Source organism: Salmo salar, chromosome 02 (assembly GCF_965601325.2).
Source record: "Salmo salar chromosome 02, fSalSal1, whole genome shotgun sequence".
In the NCBI taxonomy this organism is placed as follows: Eukaryota; Metazoa; Chordata; class Actinopteri; order Salmoniformes; family Salmonidae; genus Salmo; species Salmo salar.
This window is the reverse complement of record NC_138292.1, coordinates 35,000,537-35,022,093: the sequence shown is the minus strand read 5'-3', so window position 1 is coordinate 35,022,093 and position 21,557 is coordinate 35,000,537.

Here is a 21,557-nt window from a genome sequence, read left to right as displayed (position 1 = left end):
GTGGATTCTCGGCCCTCACTTGCATGAAAACTAAATAAAGGCACAGACTGTGTGTGGGAAATGATTTAAGACTGAGACTCTCTCCAATACAACCCAACATTGCAGAGTTATGTGCATCCTTTCAAGCACTCCCTTCTCATTAACCTGTGGTGAGTTATTCACCGTTTTCGATGAACAAATAAGGTTTTATATGTTAGATGGTTAAATAAAGAGCAAAATTATTGATCATTATTATATTATGATTTGTGCCCTGGTCCTATAAGAGCTCTTTGTCACTTCCCACGAGCCGGGTTGTGACAAAAACTCACACTCATTCTTATGTTTAATAAATGTATCATATAGTGTGTGTGTGGCAGGCTTACAATGATGGCAAAAAACAACATTTGAAAGTGAGCTGACCCTGGTGCTAGAGGGGGTACACAGGTGGAAGTTGAATGTTTGAAGGGGTACGGGACTATAAATAGTTTGGGAACCACTGCACTAGACAGTAACACATACCCTTGACTAACTTGACTCATTCCTTTCAGCTCCTAGTGAAGCAAAGGGCCTCAACAGTACATCTCCAGCGAACTTTGCCGTTCTCTGTGTCTTCTTTGGGCGCCCAACGTTTCACCTAGCACTATAAACAATAACAGAAGAAGTTACACCTAGCACTATAAACAATAACAGAAGAAGTTACACCTAGCACTATAAACAATAACAGAAGAAGTTACACCTAGCACTATAAACAATAACAGAAGAAGTTTCACCTAGCACTATAAACAATAACAGAAGAAGTTTCACCTAGCACTATAAACAATAACAGAAGTTACACCTAGCACTATAAACAATAACAGAAGAAGTTACACCTAGCACTATAAACAATAACAGAAGAAGTTACACCTAGCACTATAAACAATAACAGAAGAAGTTACACCTAGCACTATAAACAATAACAGAATAAGTTTCACCTAGCACTATAAACAATAACAGAAGAAGTTACACCTAGCACTATAAACAATAACAGAAGAAGTTTCACCTAGCACTATAAACAATAACAGAAGAAGTTACACCTAGCACTATAAACAATAACAGAAGAAGTTACACCTAGCACTATAAACAATAACAGAAGAAGTTACACCTAGCACTATAAACAATAACAGAAGAAGTTACACCTAGCACTATAAACAATAACAGAAGAAGTTACACCGTGCACTATAAACAATAACAGAAGAAGTTACACCGTGCACTATAAACAATAACAGAAGAAGTTACACCTAGCACTATAAACAATAACAGAAGAAGTTACACCTAGCACTATAAACAATAACAGAAGAAGTTACACCGTGCACTATAAACAATAACAGAAGAAGTTACACCGTGCACTATAAACAATAACAGAAGTTACACCTAGCACTATAAACAATAACAGAAGTTACACCTAGCACTATAAACAATAACAGAAGAAGTTACACCTAGCACTATAAACAATAACAGAAGTTACACCTAGCACTATAAACAATAACAGATGAAGTTACACCTAGCACTATAAACAATAACAGAAGTTACACCGTGCACTATAAACAATAACAGAAGAAGTTACACCGTGCACTATAAACAATAACAGAAGAAGTTACACCGTGCACTATAAACAATAACAGATGAAGTTACACCGTGCACTATAAACAATAACAGATGAAGTTACACCTAGCACTATAAACAATAACAGAAGTTACACCTAGCACTATAAACAATAACAGAAGAAGTTTCACCTAGCACTATAAACAATAACAGAAGAAGTTACACCTAGCACTATAAACAATAACAGAAGAAGTTACACCTAGCACTATAAACAATAACAGAAGAAGTTACACCTAGCACTATAAACAATAACAGAAGAAGTTACACCTAGCACTATAAACAATAACAGAAGAAGTTACACCGTGCACTATAAACAATAACAGAAGAAGTTACACCATGCACTATAAACAATAACAGAAGAAGTTACACCTAGCACTATAAACAATAACAGAAGAAGTTTCACCTAGCACTATAAACAATAACAGAAGAAGTTACACCGTGCACTATAAACAATAACAGAAGTTACACCTAGCACTATAAACAATAACAGAAGAAGTTACACCATGCACTATAAACAATAACAGAAGAAGTTACACCGTGCACTATAAACAATAACAGAAGAAGTTACACGTGCACTATAAACAATAACAGAAGTTACACCGTGCACTATAAACAATAACAGAAGAAGTTTCACCTAGCACTATAAACAATAACAGAAGAAGTTTCACCTAGCACTATAAACAATAACAGAAGAAGTTTCACCTAGCACTATAAACAATAACAGAAGAAGTTACACCATGCACTATAAACAATAACAGAAGAAGTTACACCTAGCACTATAAACAATAACAGAAGAAGTTTCACCTAGCACTATAAACAATAACAGAAGTTACACCTAGCACTATAAACAATAACAGAAGAAGTTACACCGTGCACTATAAACAATAACAGAAGAAGTTACACCATGCACTATAAACAATAACAGAAGAAGTTACACCTAGCACTATAAACAATAACAGAAGAAGTTACACCTAGCACTATAAACAATAACAGAAGAAGTTACACCTAGCACTATAAACAATAACAGAAGAAGTTACACCTAGCACTATAAACAATAACAGAAGAAGTTTCACCTAGCACTATAAACAATAACAGAAGAAGTTACACCATGCACTATAAACAATAACAGAAGAAGTTACACCTAGCACTATAAACAATAACAGAAGTTACACCTAGCACTATAAACAATAACAGAAGTTACACCTAGCACTATAAACAATAACAGAAGAGACTCAAACAACATAAAAAAGAATTGTCAACAAGTTACGGTTCATTCACAAATCATTTAAGTAACTTCTATTTGGAAACTCAACACTATTTACTTCAGTGTCCTTAGCCTAGAATGTACCGGTAGTATGCACAGGTTTGTTCAAGTGTTACATTTGAAGAATGTTCAGTGTTTCTTTGAGTTGCCCTCTTGAGAATGAAGAAATTGTAGATTGTCGTCTTTGGGGTGAAAGGTCAAATGACCCCATAACATAATCATAACTCGATCCTTCACTTCTAAATATACATGTATCCATCTTCCCTTGTTGACACAAAGCCCATCTCTACTGGCTGAGACTGTTGGGGTAAGAGGAGGGAAATCCTAGAGCACCCCCCAGTGGCTGATAGAAAGACATGTTTAACTGACTCAAAAACACACCTTTCCCGACCCTGCATTGCATGTACAGAGATGGTGATTCATATGCACTCTATTCAGCTAGGCTACTGATGAGACGGACATGTATCATTATCTCCAACAACACACTACACTTGGAACACACTGGCTAGTGCCCAAGTGTAAATGGAAACACATCAAACATTTTTCATGTTGGTCCAGGTGTCTCACTCATCTAAAATGTTGGCACCAATCCCCGAGCTGACAAGGTAAAAATCTGTCGTTCTGCCCCTGAACAAGGCAGTTATCCCACTGTTCCCCAGTAGTCATTGTAAATAAGTATTTGTTCTTAACTGACTTGTCTAGTTAAATAAAGGTTACATTTTAAAAAATGAGGTAGTCATCTGGAATGCATTTCAACTAATTAACATGTATGCCTTGTTAAAAGTTAATTTGTGGAATTTCTTTCCTTCTTGATGCGGTTGAGCCATTCAGTTGTGTTGTGACAAGGTAGGGGTGGTATACAGAAGATAGCCCTATTTGGTAAAAGACCAAGTCCATATTATGGCAAGAACAGCTTAAATAAGCAAAGGGAAATGACAGTCCATCATTACTTTAAGACATGAAGGTCAGTCATTGCGGAAAATGTCAAGAATTTTGAAAGTTTCGGCAAGTGCAGCCACAAAAAACATAAAAAACCATGATGAAACTGGATCTCATGAGGACCGCCACAGGAAAGGAAGACCCAGAGTTAACTCTGTTGCAGAGGATACGTTCATTATTGTTACCAGCCTCAGAAATTGCAGCCCAAATAAATGCTTCACAGAGTTCAAGTAACAGACACATCTCAACATCAACTGTTCAGAGGAGACTGAGTGAATCAGGGCTTCATGGTCGAATTGCTGCAAAGAAACCACTACTAAAGGACACCAATAAGAAGAAGAGACTTGCTTGGGCCAAAAAACACGAGCAGTGGACATTAGACCGGTGGAAATCTGTCCTTTGGTCTGATGAGTCCAAATGTGAGATTTTTGGTTCCAAACGCCGTGTCTTTGTGAGACGCAGAGTAGGTGAACAGATGATCTCTGCATGTGTGGTTCCCACCGTGAAGCATGGAGGAGGAGGTGTAGAGGCACAGTCAACTTAGAGTATGTAAACTTCTGACCCACTGGAATTGTGATACAGTGAATTATAAATGAAATAATCTGTCTGTAAACAATTGTTGGAAAAATCACTTGTGTCATGCACAAAGTAGATGTCCTAACCGACTTACCAAAACTATAGTTTGTTAATTAACAAGACATTTGTGGATTGGTTGAAAAACAAGTTTTTTATGACTACAACCTAAGTGTATGTAAACTTCCGACTTCAACTGTATGTGGGAATTCCTTCAAGACTGTTGGATAAGCATTCCAGTTGAAGCTGGTAGAGAGAATGCTAAGAGTGTGCAAAGCAAAGTGTGGCTAGTTTGAAGAATCTCAAATAAAAAAAAATATTTCGATTTTTTTAAAACACTTTTTGGGTTACTACATGATTCCATATGTGTTATTTCATAGTTTTGATGTCTGCACTATGATTCTACAATGTAGAACATTTTTAAAATAAAGAAAAACCCTGGAATGAGTCGGTGTGTCCAAACTTTTGACTGGTACGGTATATCTATATCTCCCACCTCATAAACACACTAAACATGCCCTATGACAACCCGTCTGTCTCCTTCTGAACAAACAGCACATCCCCTGCCTCTCTCTCGCTCCAGCGCCACAACCATCAGCGCAGAAGCAGACAAACCGAGGGATCGATCACAGGACGTTAGTCACCGTTTCACCAGGAGGAAGGGGCCCACTTCTACCCCTGATAAGAATCAGTTACATCCTTTGAAAATAAATAAATAAACAAATAAATAGCATCCAGTAGGACGCTGATTGGATTAAAGGGATAGGGGAAGGGCAGGCGAACCACCGTGAGGTATGGACAAACAAATTGGAAGGAGCACTTGGGTCGGAGAGTCCATTTTAGAGCATCACTGTATAATTTACACACGGAGGGGCGCGAGACGAATCTAATGTCATTTCCATCAATTTAGCATTTTCCTTTTTTTCCTCTGTTCTTTTAGTGGTCGGTCGTTTAAAGCGTCTGGGATGGAGGACAGGCTTGCATTACAATGTGGGAGACAGACTGTTCACTGCACTGAGAGGCTGTGGTTTATGGTGTGATGACCTACAATTTATCCAATGGCCCTGTACAGCTAGAGGTGAAGTCAAGCCACTTATAACATGCTAGGCCTATATCTGCAGGAACAAGGTCTGGCCATGTCCAAATCGTGTGCAATAATAATTTCCTTGTCACATTTTCTTGGTGAGCACTGATTTGAAAGAAGCATGAATTGAAGAAAAATAGACTCCAACCTTTCTACCCTTTTGTGCTCGATTGCATAACATCTGTTCAAAGTCACAGGTTCTAGGCCCATTTATAAATACATTATGGCAGTGATATAACTTTACACAATATACTTTTACATGTTGTCAGACTTGAATAATCACTGAACCAAATAACCAAATAAACCTCATCAGCAAACTCTCAACCACACCTGAAACACTTCCTCAAAACAGCATGATCAGAAAATGGTTGTTGTCAAATAATACACAGGGCCTTCAGGACAAAAGCGCTCACCTCTACAGGTCTAAGGGGTGCTTGTATATGTTTCAGATGTTCGCCACTAATTACAGTCCTTTGGTTAACACGGTATAGTAAGCTGATCGTTACACTCAGGGTTTAACTCAGTTTAGGTCAGGGCTCTCCAACCCTGTTCCTGGAGAGCTACCGTCCGGTAAGTTTTCACTCCAGCTGGGGTTGGAGTAAACACCTGCAGGAGGGTAGCTCTCCAGGAACAGGGTTGGAGTAAAAACCTGCAGGAGGGTAGCTCTCCAGGTTTAGGTTTTACAGTTTTGTTGGTAAACAACTGTGGCCATTTTGACACAAAATTCAACATTGTTAAATATACAATGTATGGCACATATTATCTATTCAATAGTTATGGTCTCCTCTTCTTAGGTTGTGGAACTTACTTTCCCCATCAATTAAATGTTGGTTCCATCATGCCAGATTCTCCTCTCACTTTATGGCAGGTACACAAATCACCCACAGATTCTCCAGACAACAAGGCGTGATAGGAAAGAAATAGAGGGGAGCACTGCATAACAAGAGTTCTAATGATGATGAAATGTCATACAAGACCCCAAACACCCTGTATAAAATCTCCCCTCCTACTAAGGATAGTCCAACCTTGGGTGGAGGGAGGGACAGTAACTCGATTTGATCAGTGGCTTAGGGGGGGGGCATGTAAGGAAATGAAAGGCCCGTCAAGCCGCTGTCATGCATAATTAATTGTGCTTCTACAATGAACTACACAAAATCCATCGTCATTTGATTAGAGGGTTTTGGAGGACCCCGAATTGCTTTGCTGTCTAAGCAATTTCCCACTCACCTCCCTATCTGAATGTCCAGGGGAGGGATAAGGATGTAATAAGAGTGTGTGTGTGTGTGTGTGTGTGTGTGTGTGTGTGTGTGTGTGTGTGTGTGTGTGTGTGTGTGTGTGTGTGGTGTGTGTGTGTGTGTGTGTGTGTGTGTTCAGTGGAGGCTCATCAGAGGAGGAAGGGGAGGACCATCCTCCTCAGTGAATTTCCTTGAAAGAAAGTGAAATATGAACAATATCACGTCACCAAACAATTAATTAAAACACACTGTTTTGCAATGAAGGTCTACAGTAGCCTCAACAGCATTCTCTGGGGTAACATAAGGTGTAGCCGGAGGACAGCTAGTTTCCATCCTACTCTGGGTACATTGACTTCAATAAAAAACCTACGAGGCTCATGGTTCTCACCCCATTCCATAGACTTAAACAGTAATTATGACAACTTCCGGAGGACGTTCTCCAACCTATCAGAGCTCTTGCAGCAGGAACTGACATGTTGTCAACCCAATCAAAGGATCAGAAAATGAATCTAGTACTGAAAGCATAATCTACAGCTAACTAGCACTGCAGTGTAAAATGTGGTGAGTAGTTGACTCAAAGAGAAAGACAATAGTTGAACAATTTTGAACAAATACATTTCTTAAAAAATGAAGATAAGGCAAGGGAGAGAGAGAGAGAGATAGCTATATTTAGTTATATATTCTTTTCACTTTCACTTTCACTAAGCTAGTTTAACCTACTCAAACACCCAGCTCAAACAGAGGGTGATTCTATGTTAGCTAGCTGGCTATGGCAATCCAACACTGAAACTCTTCCAAGTCGAGATAAGCTTTTGGTTTTATTGCCACCGGGGCCTGCCAGTGTAACTGCTGAACTGCTTGCTGTACAGCAGTTACAAGATTTTTTAGAAATAGTGATATGAGGAATAAATACATAGTGAATAACAATAAAGAGTAAAAATAAAATGGCTACAATGCATTCAGAAAGTTCTGTCACGGGTGTCGTTGTGGTGAGATGACCAAAACGCAGCGAGAATGTGGATGCTCATCTTTATATTTATTAAATAAAGAGAACACGAAAAAAACAACAAAACAAAGAACGGCAGACGACAGTTTTACAGGCTATACGCAGCAGTGCAAAATACAACTACCCACAAAACCCCAGGTGAAAACAAGCTCCTAATATATGACTCCCAATCAGGAACAACAACGTACAGCTGTTCCTGATCGGTAGCCACACAGACAACAAAGAAATAGACAAACCAGAAAACCATAGAAAACCAAAACCAGAACATACACTAAAACCCCGGAATACATAAACCAAACACCCCTTTAATACTACACACACAACCCGAACCATATGAAACAAATACCCTTCTGCCACGTCCTGACCAAACTACAATACAAATACTCCCTCTACTGGTCAGGACGTGACAAGTTCAGACCCCTTGACTTTTTCCACATTTTGTTACTGCCTTATTCAAAAATGTATTAAATTGTTTTTTTCCCCCCTCAATCTACACACAATACTCCATAATGATAAAGCAAAAACAGTTTTTCAAAAACAAGAAAAAAAAACTGAAATATCACATTAACATAAGTATTTAGACCCTTTACTCAGTACTTTGTTGAGGCACCTTTGGCAGCAATTACAGCCGCGAGTCTTCTTGGGTATGACGCTACAAGCTTGGCACACCTGCATTTAGGGAGTTTCTCCAATTCTTCTCTGCAGATCCTTTCGTTCTGTCAGGTTGGATGGGGAGTGTCGCTGCACAGCTATTTTCAGGTCTCTCCAGAGATGTTCGATCAGGTTCAAGTCTGGGCTCTGGCTGTGCCACTCAAGGACATTCAGAGACTTGTCCCGAAGCCACTCCTGCGTTGTCTTGAATGTGTGCTTACAGTCAATGTCCTGTTGGAAGGTGAACCTTCACCCCTGTCTGAGCTCCGGAGCGCCCTGGAGCAGGGTTTCATCAAGGATCTCGCTGTAATTTGCTCTGTTCATCTTTCCCTCAATCCTGACTAGTCTCCCAGTCCCTGCCGCTGAAAAACATCCCCACAGCATGACGCTGCCACACCGTGCTTCACCGTAGGGATGGTGCCAGGTTTCCTCCAGATGTGACACTTGGCATTCAGGCCAAAGAGTTCAACCTTGATTTCATCAGACCAGAGAATCTTGTTTCTCATGGTCTGAGAGTCCTTTAACTCCAAACGGGCTGTCGTACTGAGGAGTGGCTTCCATCTGGACACTCTGCCATAAAGGCCTGATTGGTGGAGTGCTGTCGAGATGGGAGAAACTTCCGTAAGGACAACCATCTCCACAGAGGAACTCTGGACCTCTGTCAGAGTGAATCTCGGGTTCTTGGTCACCTCCCTGACCAAGGCCCTTCTCCCCCCGATTGCTCAGTTTGGCCAGGTGGCCAGCTCTAGGAAGAGTCTTTGTGGTTCCAAACTTCTTCCTTTTAAGAATGATGGAGGCCACTGTGTTCTTGGGGACCTTCAATGCTGCAGAAATCTTTTGGTAGGCTTCCCAAGATGCGTGCCATGACAAAATCCTGTCTTGACACTCTACAGACCATTCCTTCGACAACATGGCTTTTTTGTTCTGACATGCACTGTCAAATGTGGAACCTTATATAGACAGGTGTGTGACTTTCCAAATCCTGTCCAATCAATTGAGTTTACCACAGGTCGACTCCAATCAACTTGTAGAAACATCTCAAGGACGATCAATGGAAACAGGTGTAGACCTTACAGTGAAATGCTTATTTAACCAACAATGCAGTTTTAAGAAAATACCCCCAAAAAAGTAAGAGTTAAGAAAAACAAATAATTAAAGAGCAGCAGTAATTAACAATAGCGGGGCTATATACAGAATCACCTACACAATTCCTAAACATGCAAATAGGGATTTAACATTTTTCTACCTTTGTGTACCTATTCAGGATACATCACCATGAAGAGAATGACAATTATTAATTTCTGTATAGTACAGATCAGGGACCCATGATGTCATTCTGTTAATCTACTTCACGGTAGTTCAATAACCAAAATAGATTTTTTGAAACGTAAGGTGTCATATCATAGCTGACACCCACCCCATTTGTTCTGTAGACATCTTTTAATCTTTATTCAGAGTAGATATTTTGCAGTTTTTGGAAAATGTGGTTCACATAAAAAACAGGGATATTTTACCATCGTTCTGTTACCAAATTGTACATCTGCACTGTTTTTTGAGTAAATGTATTTTTGTAAAATGTTCTGTGCAAATTGTTTGTTGTGTATAGAGTTGTATGGTTTGTTTAACCTTACAATCAATGGTTCCTGTTTGGCATACTTTTAAAGTGAACAATCTGAGTCTCACTGTCATTCTGTTAGCATGGAATTGACTCTCTTTCACAAACAACCCTTATCATGGAAAGATGGCCATGTGGGAATCATGTTACGGGTGCGTGGTAATTGTATCTGTTTTATGAACATTTTTCTCAGTTACATGAAAGTTTCAAAAACCATATCGCAAGCCAGGATTATTAACGTGTAGACAGAGCGTCAGGATGGTTGCACACATTCCTGTGCTGTCATCAATTTTTCAACTGAAACCAAAGAGGGCGCTAAACTACAGCTAGTGGTCTAAAACACTGCTTCTCAGTGCAAGAAGCGTCACTGCAGTACCTGGTTCTAATCCAGGCTGCATCACATCCGGCCGTGATTGGGAGTCCCATAGGGCGGAGCACAATTGGCCCAGCGTCGTCCGGGTTTGGCCGGTGTCGGCCGTCATTGTAAATAACATTTTGTTCTTAACTGACTTGCCTGGTTAAATAAAGGTATAGTAGTCCTACCCCGATGTAATGCTGGTAGCCACCAGAAGATGGTGACAGAGGCTTATAAATGCAGGGATGGATGTCACCAACGACAATGCTGCTTATTGCCTTCGACAGCAGGGTTTCCCAAAGTCGGTCTTGGGGCCCCCCCTGGGTGAACGTTTTGTTTTTTGCCCTAGAACTACACAGCTGATTCAAATAACCAACTCATCCTCAAGCTTTGATTACCGAGTTTGGGAAACCCTATTCTGTAGGTTCTGTTTTCCAGGTCTAAATTAGTTCCTGATTAAATGTTATGAAGACCTATACAGTAGCATGTGATTCTGATACAACATACTGTTTGACAACATTAACGTGGCAGTTTAGGATAATTATGTTAAGGTTAGGAAAGGGGTTAGGGTTAGCTAAAATGCGCTCCTAACCTGCTATGAACAGTCACTTCCGGTCGTAGCTATACTCCATCTAGTCACAACCGCCTAGATGGGAATATGTACTCTTAAATACTGCGAGATTCCGGCATTTTAACAATGCTACAGTACCTGTAGACTTCTAGTCATTGCGCTAAAGCTAGTTAGCATTGTCTCACGAAACTACCGCTCACTTCCTTCATACTACACGCAGAGACATACAAATGGTATCTACGTGTTCATCTGACTCTGGGGAAGTAAATTCCAAAATGTCACAGTATCTCTTTAACTTCTACCTGGTACAGCCAGGCGACTATAGTCCTTCCCCTGAGTCTAGTTCCTCTCAAGGTTTTTTCTTTCTTAGGAGTTTTCCGATACCGTTGTGTGACAATTGATGATGTAAAAGGGCTTCATGATTAAACTTTGATTGATTCACAATTATACCTGTTATAGGAGGAAGGACAGGAGTTAGGGAACGAAGAGCTAACATCTGAAAGGAAGGCCAGCTGCAGGGAACGGCATGTAGACGGCCCTGCTACTGCTCAGTCATCAGGAGATACCGAGACAAGGAGCCAAACATTGAGGAGTGGTGTTGGTCCCCACCTGATGACCCTGCAGCTGGCCTATGGTCTGTTGGAGGTGCGATAGGCAGAGATGCCCAGCAGGTAACCGTTGATCTTTCTATATAAAGTATGTCAGCTGAAGAGAACCCATTCCCATTAACATCAATGACTTAGGGAAGAGTTGCAGGGAGAGTGGTACACACTAAAAGCTCTATTCTTGCTGCACCAGACCAAATTCAAATTGATTTCATTTCCTGTGCACGTCTTTACCATAGGAAAGTGTGCACATATATGTGTGTTGTGTGTACATGAATCTGTGGGTTAGTCTCCGTTTGAGACGGCACAGCCAAGGTAATGAAGTGGTATTTGAGCAGTCGTATCGGAGGCTGACCCTGACCCCACAGCCTCTCGCCAAACAGAAAACGTGGTCACCATTGTAAACGTCCATCACACATTAACCACATCTGCTGTGTGTGTGTGTGTGTGTGTCTGTGTGTGTGTGTGTGTGTGTGTGTGTGTGTGTGTGTGTGTGTGTGTGTGTGTGTGTGTGTGTGTGTGTGTGTGTGTGTGTGTGTGTGTGTGTGCGTGTGTGTGTTGCATGCTCTAAAGGGGCTCGCAAAAGGTCAGAGTTTATCCAATCGCCGCTGGGGTGGAGCATTTGACCCAAAGATGAGGTCAAAAGGGCGTCACCGGACCAGTACCCACAATTCACCACTCAACTAAGCAACAGTTGGTTGAACTTGAGCATAGTGTGTATGTTGGTTTCCCCTACTGCCTACCCTATTTCACAACAGCAATATTAATTTACTTCAATATTTCAATTTCACCAATTGAAGCCAAACTATTTTAGTTGGGGGACAAAATTGTATCATAAGTAACGATATATGGTAAACCATGCATATGAACTGTGTGTTTGTTGTGTGTCAATACATACATATGTGTTGGACAGCACTCATCACCTGATTGGTCCTTTTGGAAGTTCAGAGGTCACTGGATTTCCTGGAGTCTGATAAGGCTTAGCAAGGGGAGGTCATTTAACCAATTGAATTAGAAAAAAGACAATCCAATCTGGAGTGTTTGTCTTACTCTCTGGTTTCCTGGCAACCGTGTAGAACCTTGTCACGTTGTCTGTGTGTGTGTGTGTGTTTGTGTGTATGCGTGCGTGCGTGCGTGCAAAAGAGAGAGAGAAAGAGTGGTTACCCATTAACAGCCAGGTTATTTAAGATGACTTTGTCTTGCTTTATTTGAAGTAAAACCTTCGCTTCACACCATCCCTTATTTTTAATCTCTCTCTCTCTCTCTCTCTCTCTCTCTCTCTCTGTCTCTCTAGTGATTAGCACTAATCTTTGTTTGCAGAGTTATCCTCTGAGAGACGGACACAGTTAAGTGGCTATAGGAGTCAGGTGTATGTTTGCTTCTCACCTTTCTTATCGTTTCACAAGTTTGCCATCTACCCAGAGGGCCTTTGCTCTCCATTTTCTCTCTCTGTCTTTCTCCATTTCTCTCTCTGTCTCTCTCTCACGTTCAGTATGATAGGTAAGGAAGTTGTTGTGTCCGTAGGCACTGTGTGTAATAAACAGGTGAAAAGATATGTGTCGTTGCAGTTGGGCCTTGCACGTTGGCTGACAAGTTATTTTGAAATGGTGATGTGTTTGTGTTTTCTTCAACGGTTTGTGTGTGTATACTGGGGATGAGTATGCCGTTTTGTTTTGTTAGACCTTCATATCAAAGTATAGCATCTTCCCCATGTTCTATTATCATGACCCCTCTCTAATCTCTGTATGGGTCGAAGGTCACCGGACATGCTCACTACGTCTCCATATCTTATTTTACTCACTCGGGGGTGACTCCCTCTGTTTCTCCCCCGGCCATGGTTCGTCGTTCATCGCTTCTCTTTCTACCCCCTTCCCTTCCCTCTCTTCTCTGTCATCACAGATACCCTGGTGTCCCCCCCTGACCTTCTGAAACCCCCTTTGGACCCCCCCCCCCCCCCCCCCCCACACTGCTCCCCTGTCTTTCCCCCTGCCCACCCCAGTTCAGGGGCAATCAGAGTCATCACAGTTCTTCTGTCATCATCTTCATTCATCAAAAAGAGAAGAGAGTTAAGAGTCCCTCTCTCAACCAATGGCCTCTCCCCATTCGACATGTCTCCCACCCTCTTGGTTTTCTTCTGCCAATTACCTCTCTGTTCAAGTCTCCTTAGGTTGATCTCCACCAATCATGTCTCTCCATCTATGGCCTGTGTTGGTCTTAGTCTGTCCACCAATGACCTGTTTCACTTCAATATGTCTCTTACCCTTTGAATGCAACCTGTTAACATACAGTACATACACATGAGAATATGGTGACGTGTGTGTGTGTTTGGTTGAGTGCGTGAGAGCAGACCATGTCCTAGTCAAAGCATGTCTTCCCTGCACCACAACAGACATGGCGTCTAGAGAGACAGGGCAGGAGAAGAGCAAAGCGATAAATTAGATGGCCTAATGTGCCATCAAACTGTCACATATAACTGAACAACTACACACACAAATCCATTTTGAAAGAAAGGAATGAAACCCCAAATGAAGTGCAGGATGCGAAGCGTCCTCTAGTGTTACTCAATAGACGCTGGGTAACAGAAAGTATGTGTGTGTGTTTGCGTGCGTGGGTTTTGGTTGGGGTGCAGGGGGGGCTGCGGAAATGTTTATTAGGTGAGAATGAGTTAAACCTAACAAGTTTGAAGTAGCGCTCATGCATGTTATGGAAATAGCCACAGAAAACCACAAAGTTCCATGGAACAGCAGACCATTCCAAGTGTATTGACCCAGAACTAGAATTTTGCGTAATTGCGTCAGATGCTAAATTATGTTTAGGGGGAGACATATTAGGAAACAATACTAGAACGAGGAGCGGTAGCAGGGCGATAGCAAGTCTATGGGTCAAATGTCCCTTCCCTTTTAGAAATATGCAAAATCAAGATTTGTCCAAATGATCAGTCTGTCACAGGATCAAAATTCCTTGTTAATCGTCACATTCCACAGTCTGTTGACAGACACTAAGATATCAGTTATGTTACGTGCGTTTTTCCACGAGAGATTATCCATCTGGTATGGATGGAAAGGGGTGCTGACAACATCAAAGTGGTGGCTTCAGTTCCTGCATGTGCCAACCATATCTAAAAGCAGCATCAAATTGGGCCCTATGATCAGACCTGCTACAAGCATTCAATATTGCATCCTCTAATAAACCCAAGAAAACTGACGTGGAAGGATGGATGGAGGGGATCTGGTGCCACCTCTCTCTCACCTTCATCTCCCCTCTTCACTTCACCCCTCAACTTCCTGTGACCGTATCCCCTTTCTGAGGGCGTGGGGTCAGAGTTGATCTATTAGCCCCATGAAACCCCTCCCCCCATCCCCAGTTAGCCCCAATCGTGCCTGTAAGGGTTGCCCCGTGCAAGGCATCGTGGGCTGGGGGGCCGAGGGGGCAAGAGAGAGGGCAGGGCTGGGACAGCAGCTGTCATCACTCTTCAGCCCCCAAACCCATCGCCCCAGGGGAATGGGAGTCCCTTCGATGCCCCCTACTGACCCTGTACTACCCTAGATGAAACCACAGCATATACCAACACCAGGCTGGCACAGGACTTCAGAAAGTCATGTTGGCTGGCTGGTCAACTCACTGGGACACATATAAACAAACAAAGGTACACAAACATGCACACACGCATGCATGCACACACACACACACACACATACACACTCCCTACACCCCCCACAACCCCAATACAAACCCCACAATACAGAAAACCTTGGTCCTGTCCCAAAGTGCTCGTTGGACTACCGTCCGCTCTCTGATTGGTTGAGATCCCGCCTCTGCCCTGACCTTTGGGCTGTAGTTGAATCTACCCCCGGGGTCAAGGCTGGGTCACCATGGCGATGTAATGACTTCCTCCTAATAAGGTTTGATGTATGGTTGTACTGATAGGCCCCTGCGATGACCACTGTGTCACCCCGATGCTAGGTTCCGGAGTCTAATTCCCCTCCAAATACGAGGCCAGGATCTGTTTATCTCAGAAAATGAGAGAGATACACCAACTAAGTTTGTTTCCAGGGTCCATTCAGAAAATGAACTGACATTTCAATTCAAGAATAAAAAAATCCTCATAGAAGATATTTGGAATTTCAATTAATGTCCTGATTTGACTGAACTGAAATGGTATTGACCTCAATGTATTTATAATACTTTACTATTCTTTAGAAAATGATTTGATATGTTTAAAGGCTGACAACATGGAAGCATTACACAGATAGAGACAACATGTATCACAACAGCAATGTGTGTCCTCTGTAAGTATGTTGATTAATGGTGGACAATTGTGTTTTGATTTTGTGATTTTGTGCCAAAATAGCCTTGAACGTGTCAGGTTTTATGGTTGGACATTTAATCAACTTGCATGATTGGAAGAATGATTGGTCTACAGACGAACAATCCTGGCAAATAACCTGAGACTGGACACAGAGTAGATGAGCGTGCTTCTCTTAATGGATGGAACAAATTCCCTTTTGGCAGGAATGTAATTCGTTCAGTGTGATAACAACAAAGAATACAGGGCACTTTTCTTTGAACTAAACTTCAGCTCTTGGAAGAGTACCTTTTACTGGAATTGTCCAACATCCAAACATTTGTTTGGTCTGTTGATAACATCATTAAAAGGACACTGTTACCGTAAGATCAACAAGGCATATTGAGGTAGGACATTTCATAGTGCACAGCATCTTCTTGTAATGATGAACCCCACCCTTTAGGAGCTTGTCTGGAGCGACACACACACACACACACACACACACACCCACACACACACACACACACACACACACACACACACACACACACACACACACACACACACACACACACACACACACACACACACACACACACACACACATCAACAGGTATTAGACTGACATTAACACTGACACACAGATGCACTTACAGGTGTAGGATCTTAATTTGATCACCCTGTTGCAGGAGAACTTTCCTGCAAAACGTAGTGTATTTCAGGTTTGAAAAGTCTTCTGAGGTTTTGAAATATCTAACTTTTTCTCTCACGAAAAATGCATCAACCCCTACAAAAATGTCAATTCATTTGCTGTAGCAAACTGGCTCAAATGAAGATCCTACATCTGTTCACAAAGCTAGGTTACGTCCTTGTCTGGACTGTGCCGTCATGGTGATAAAGTTGGTGCTGACTCACTGCACATTATGCCTGTGGCACGAGAGAGGGACACTGGATACTAAAAAGTCATCACTATGGAATTTCCAGAGCGCACTACTCTTTAATGTAATACTGCACTGGGAGAGGGAGAGGGGGAGAGACAAACACAAAGGAAGGATGATGGCGAAAGAGAGAATAGAGAGACAAATATGAATTTGCAGAGTTAGAAGAGACAAATAGAGAGAGAAAGGGATAGAGACGTAGAGATAGATATGTAGAATGAGAGAGGAGGTGAGAGAGAGAGCTTCCAGCTTGTTGCTCTATTGAACATGGATGGCTGTAGGTGTGCTGCTGTACTGCCTCCGCCCAGTAGATGGCGATACATTGACACCCATGCAGACCAAAATGAAGCCATTACAAAACAACTCAATGCAGTAGGAGTCATAGAAGTGGTCATTAAACCTGGTCCTGGAGAACAACAGAATGTCCCTAGTTAGTACAAACAGCAAAGGAGTATAGTGCACACTACACTACACAGTTGATGGCCTGATCTTGCAGTTGCTCAAATGAAGAATTTCTATCAAAGGATCCTCTGGTTCCATGGGCAATGTTAGTTAAATCAGATTTAAAAAAATTGGTCTGGAACATGTTTGAATTTGTATGGTCGCCGATGTCTCTTCCATTGAACTTTCCGCCATCTGCTTTGCAACCATTGGTAAAGCCTGGTATCAGAGCTGTATCGTGTCTTGTATCATGAAGAGTACAAGAAAACACAAGCTGTGGCCAAAGACAGACTCTAGTGGCAGAAGATTGTTGCAGCTTTATGTGTCACCCGGGGTGAAGAGGACTAAGTAAGTATGTAAGGATGAATAGTATAGTGAATGTATGGTGCACAACTTCAAACACCACATTTTCTCCCCACTCATAATAAGGAAGTGAAGTTGATTAATAGCCCTGCTTCCCATATGCTTCCAGAAATGTTTATGGAAAAATCATAGCAAATGGGTGCATTTCGTGATATGTCTTTTCAATGAATGAGAATGGCTGGGTGCCTGTAGGGCTACATTATTTTTTCCATGGCTTCAATGTAAATTGACCAATGTAGGCAAATCACACAAACACACATACACATTGTCCTACTGGTATGTGGGAGAAAAACGGCAACATCCTCTGTCCGGCAACAATGGCCGCCGTTCTCTCAGTGAGTGGGAACAGAGAGGAGGACAGGTGTCCTTTCCACCAGCTGGACCAGGGACACAGAGAGGGAGAGAAGGAGGAAAAGATAGAGAAAGGGGACTGAGAGAGAGAGGGAGAGAGGGCATCTGTTTCCCGTCTGGGACACATCTGGAGGAAGAACAAACAAGGAGTTGAGCCGCACCGAGCCGTGAGGGGAAACGGTAGGAGTACCTGTCACATACACTTCCTGGGGAAAATAATACTGCTTCCTCTCTCTCTCTCTCTCTCTGAGTAGGAAAATCACTGCTTGGTTGCTAAGAGACAATGATGGGTGTGTGGGCTACAGAGTCCTGGTCACACAGTGTTTCAACCACAGCAGCTCTCATAACTGCACGCTTTTAGGCTAGTGGCAAGACCCTCACATTTTTTTAAGATACCCCTATCCGAGGTATAGCAAAACACAACCATGTTTTTCCGTATCTCTAAGGTCTCCCATATATGAAATGGATGGTTGTGTACAAATATTTTACTGCAAAAGTGGTTCAATTGATATATATTGTGACACACACCCTTAACTCAAAAAGTGCAGAATAATGCCTGGCTGGAGGGGGGTGGGCCACATAAACTCATGTAACCCAATATTGCAACCACTGATATTGCTAAAATTTGGAATACAAGTAGTCAATTGTCTGCCCTACATAGAGAAACAAACAACATGAGGATATCTTAAAGCGTTTTGGAAATATAGACCTGTAAACACACAGATACAATAGGCAGAAATTATTAAGATACACTTAACTCTTTGGTAGCTTTCCAAGTGAAATTTGCTCTCATTCAGTGCTATATGGTCCTGCCTGACAAAAATGCACACAGTGACACATTTCTTGATGTTGTGGCTATTGTAATTGGCTCTAAGGAAAACAAGTGGTTTTAGACATCGACATTTCCTTTTTGGGGTCCAAGGTTCCTGAAAGGATGTTGTATCTTTAGCCCCTAGTCTTGCAATTAAGTTAAAGGAGCAATCACAGATTATCTTTCTATTTTGCCTCAAATCCAATATGGCGTCAAAAATGGCTGCCATATTAACAGTTGATGAAGGTTAAATCACCTGTAAATATGAATTTTCTCAATTGAGGGATTTATTCAACACTCTATTCGGTATCCAATATGGCCAACATGATTCAACCTTAGCCTGCATATAAGTAGCACTTTTTGTGATGTGTTATTCTGTCTTTAAAATGGTTTCATAAGGCTCTTGGTATATCGAGGGTAGGAGTTGCACAGTCATGGCTCTGCTGTGTGTGGATGACCGAAGCCAACTCATTTTTCAAATGTGTGTTCATGTTTTAATCTCAGTCACACACTTACAGCATATCAACATTGGCAAATTCCACAAAATATAACAAGCCTTTCACCACACAAGCACACAGTAGTGTAACCGGATAGCAACCATAACACAACAGTCAGCTACTCTAGTAGTGTATATATACCAGGACATGAGTGAGTTCTTAAAGGGTGAAGAAACAAAGTCAGTGGTGGTTGTAGTTCTGGGACCTGACCAGGTTACACAGCTAACTGGTCATTCTGGGCAAGCTGCAGCAACCAAAGTAGTATCCTTCCTGTATGGCTGACGGGGTATTGGGGCTGTTGGGTGATCAGTTTCCATATCTACAGTTCATTATAGGCAGTCAGCTGATGCAGCTTGCATACCAAAGAGACCCATTGACTAACTGACATGTTATCCCAGCCTGAATGATGCTGGGGATAATCCAGTAGTGGAATGGTTGGTTGTCTGGTTGTGAAGGAAAGGGGTGTCACAAACAGACTTGCCTTTAGATCTTTCCAACGCCAAATTGGCCTGTGGTAGGAGTGTTTTTATGTTGAATGTGGCAAAATGTCCTGCATGTCACATCCTAGTCAGAGTGCACTGTAGCTAGGTCATAGACAATGACTAAGAAGCGTTGGCTGTAAGGGACATAGCACAGATTCACACACATACAGAGCCTTCGGAAAGTATTCAGACCTCTTCACTTTTTCCACATTTTGTTACGTTACAGCCTTACTCTAAAATGGATAAAATATTTTTTTCCCACAACAATCTACACACAATACCCCATAATGACAACGTGAAAACAGGTTTTTAAATAAGTATTCAGACCCTTTACTATGAGACTCGAAATTGAGCTCAGGTGCATCCTGTTTCCATTTATCATCCTTGAGATGTTTCTACAACTTGATTGGAGTCCACCTGTGGTAAATTCAATTGATTGGACAGGATTTGGAAAGGCACACACCTGTCTATATAAGGTTACACAGTTGACAGTGCATGTCAGGTGTTTTTTTACCCAATAAATTACTGGGTGGTTATACATATGGAGTGTGCGACTCTCTTTGTTTTTATAGGTTACAGTTTATTCACCGTTAGTCAGCACCTCTACACTAAATCATTTTCTCTGGGTGTGCGCCAGCTCATGCTTTTTAGTAGAGCAAAAACCAAGCCACGAGGTCGAAGGAATTGTCTGTAGAGCTCTGAGACAGGATTGTGTCGAGGCACAGATCTGGGGAAGGGTACCAAAAAATGTCTGCAGCATTGAAGGTCTCCAAGAACCCAGTGGCCTCCATCATTCTTAAATGGAAGAAGTTTGGAACCACCAAGACTTCCTAGAGCTGCCTGGCCAAACTGAGCAATCAGGGGAGAAGGGCCTTGGTCAGGGAGGTGACCAAGAAACCAATGGTCACTCTGACAGACCTCCAGAGTTCCTCTGTGGAGATGGGCAAACCTTCCAGAAGGACAACCATCTCTGTAGCTCTCCACCAATCAGACCTTTATGGAAGAGTGGCCAGACGGAAGCCACTCCTCAGTAAAAGACACATAACAGCCCACTTGGAGTTTGCCAAAAGGCCCCTAAAGGACTCTCAGACCATGAGAAACAAGATTCTCTGATCTGATGAAACCAAGATTGAACTCTTTGGCCTGAATGCCAAGCGTCACATCTGAAGATAAACCAGGCAACACTCATCACCTGGCCAATACCATCCTCATGGTGAAGCATGGTGGTGGCAGCATCATGAGGTGGGGATGTTTTTCAGAGGCAGGGACTGGGAGACTAGTCAAAATCGAAGGAAAGATGAACGGAGCAAAGTACAGAGAGATACTTGATAAAAAAAACCTGATCTCAGGACCTCAGACTGGGGCGAAGGTTCACCTTGAGAGAATGCCAAAGCTGACATCAAGGCAAAAAGTGGCTATTTGAAGAATCTCAAATATAAAATATATTTTGATTTGTTTAACACTTTTTTTGGTTACTACATGATTCCATATGTGTTATTTTATAGTTTTGATGTCTTCACTATTATTCTACAATGTATAAAATAGTAAAAATAAAGAAAAACCCTTGAATGAGTAGGTGTTCTAAATCTTTTGACAGGTAGTGTACTGTACATATGAGGACAATGCAATGCAATTTCAAGAGGACATTTTGGCTGTTGACATGTGGCAGTCCAGTTCCAGTGTCTCTGTCTCTAGTAAGTGCCTGAGGGGAGGACTGATGGTGGAGTTGCCTATCAAGGGAGCTTCGGGATGGCATTGACATTGGAGAGGTGAAATTCCTATGACATTTCTTGTCAATGAGTGTCAGGTTGTGTTGGTTCATTGTAGTGAACACCTGCCTTATGTGCTTGTCATGTGTGATTGCATCCTCC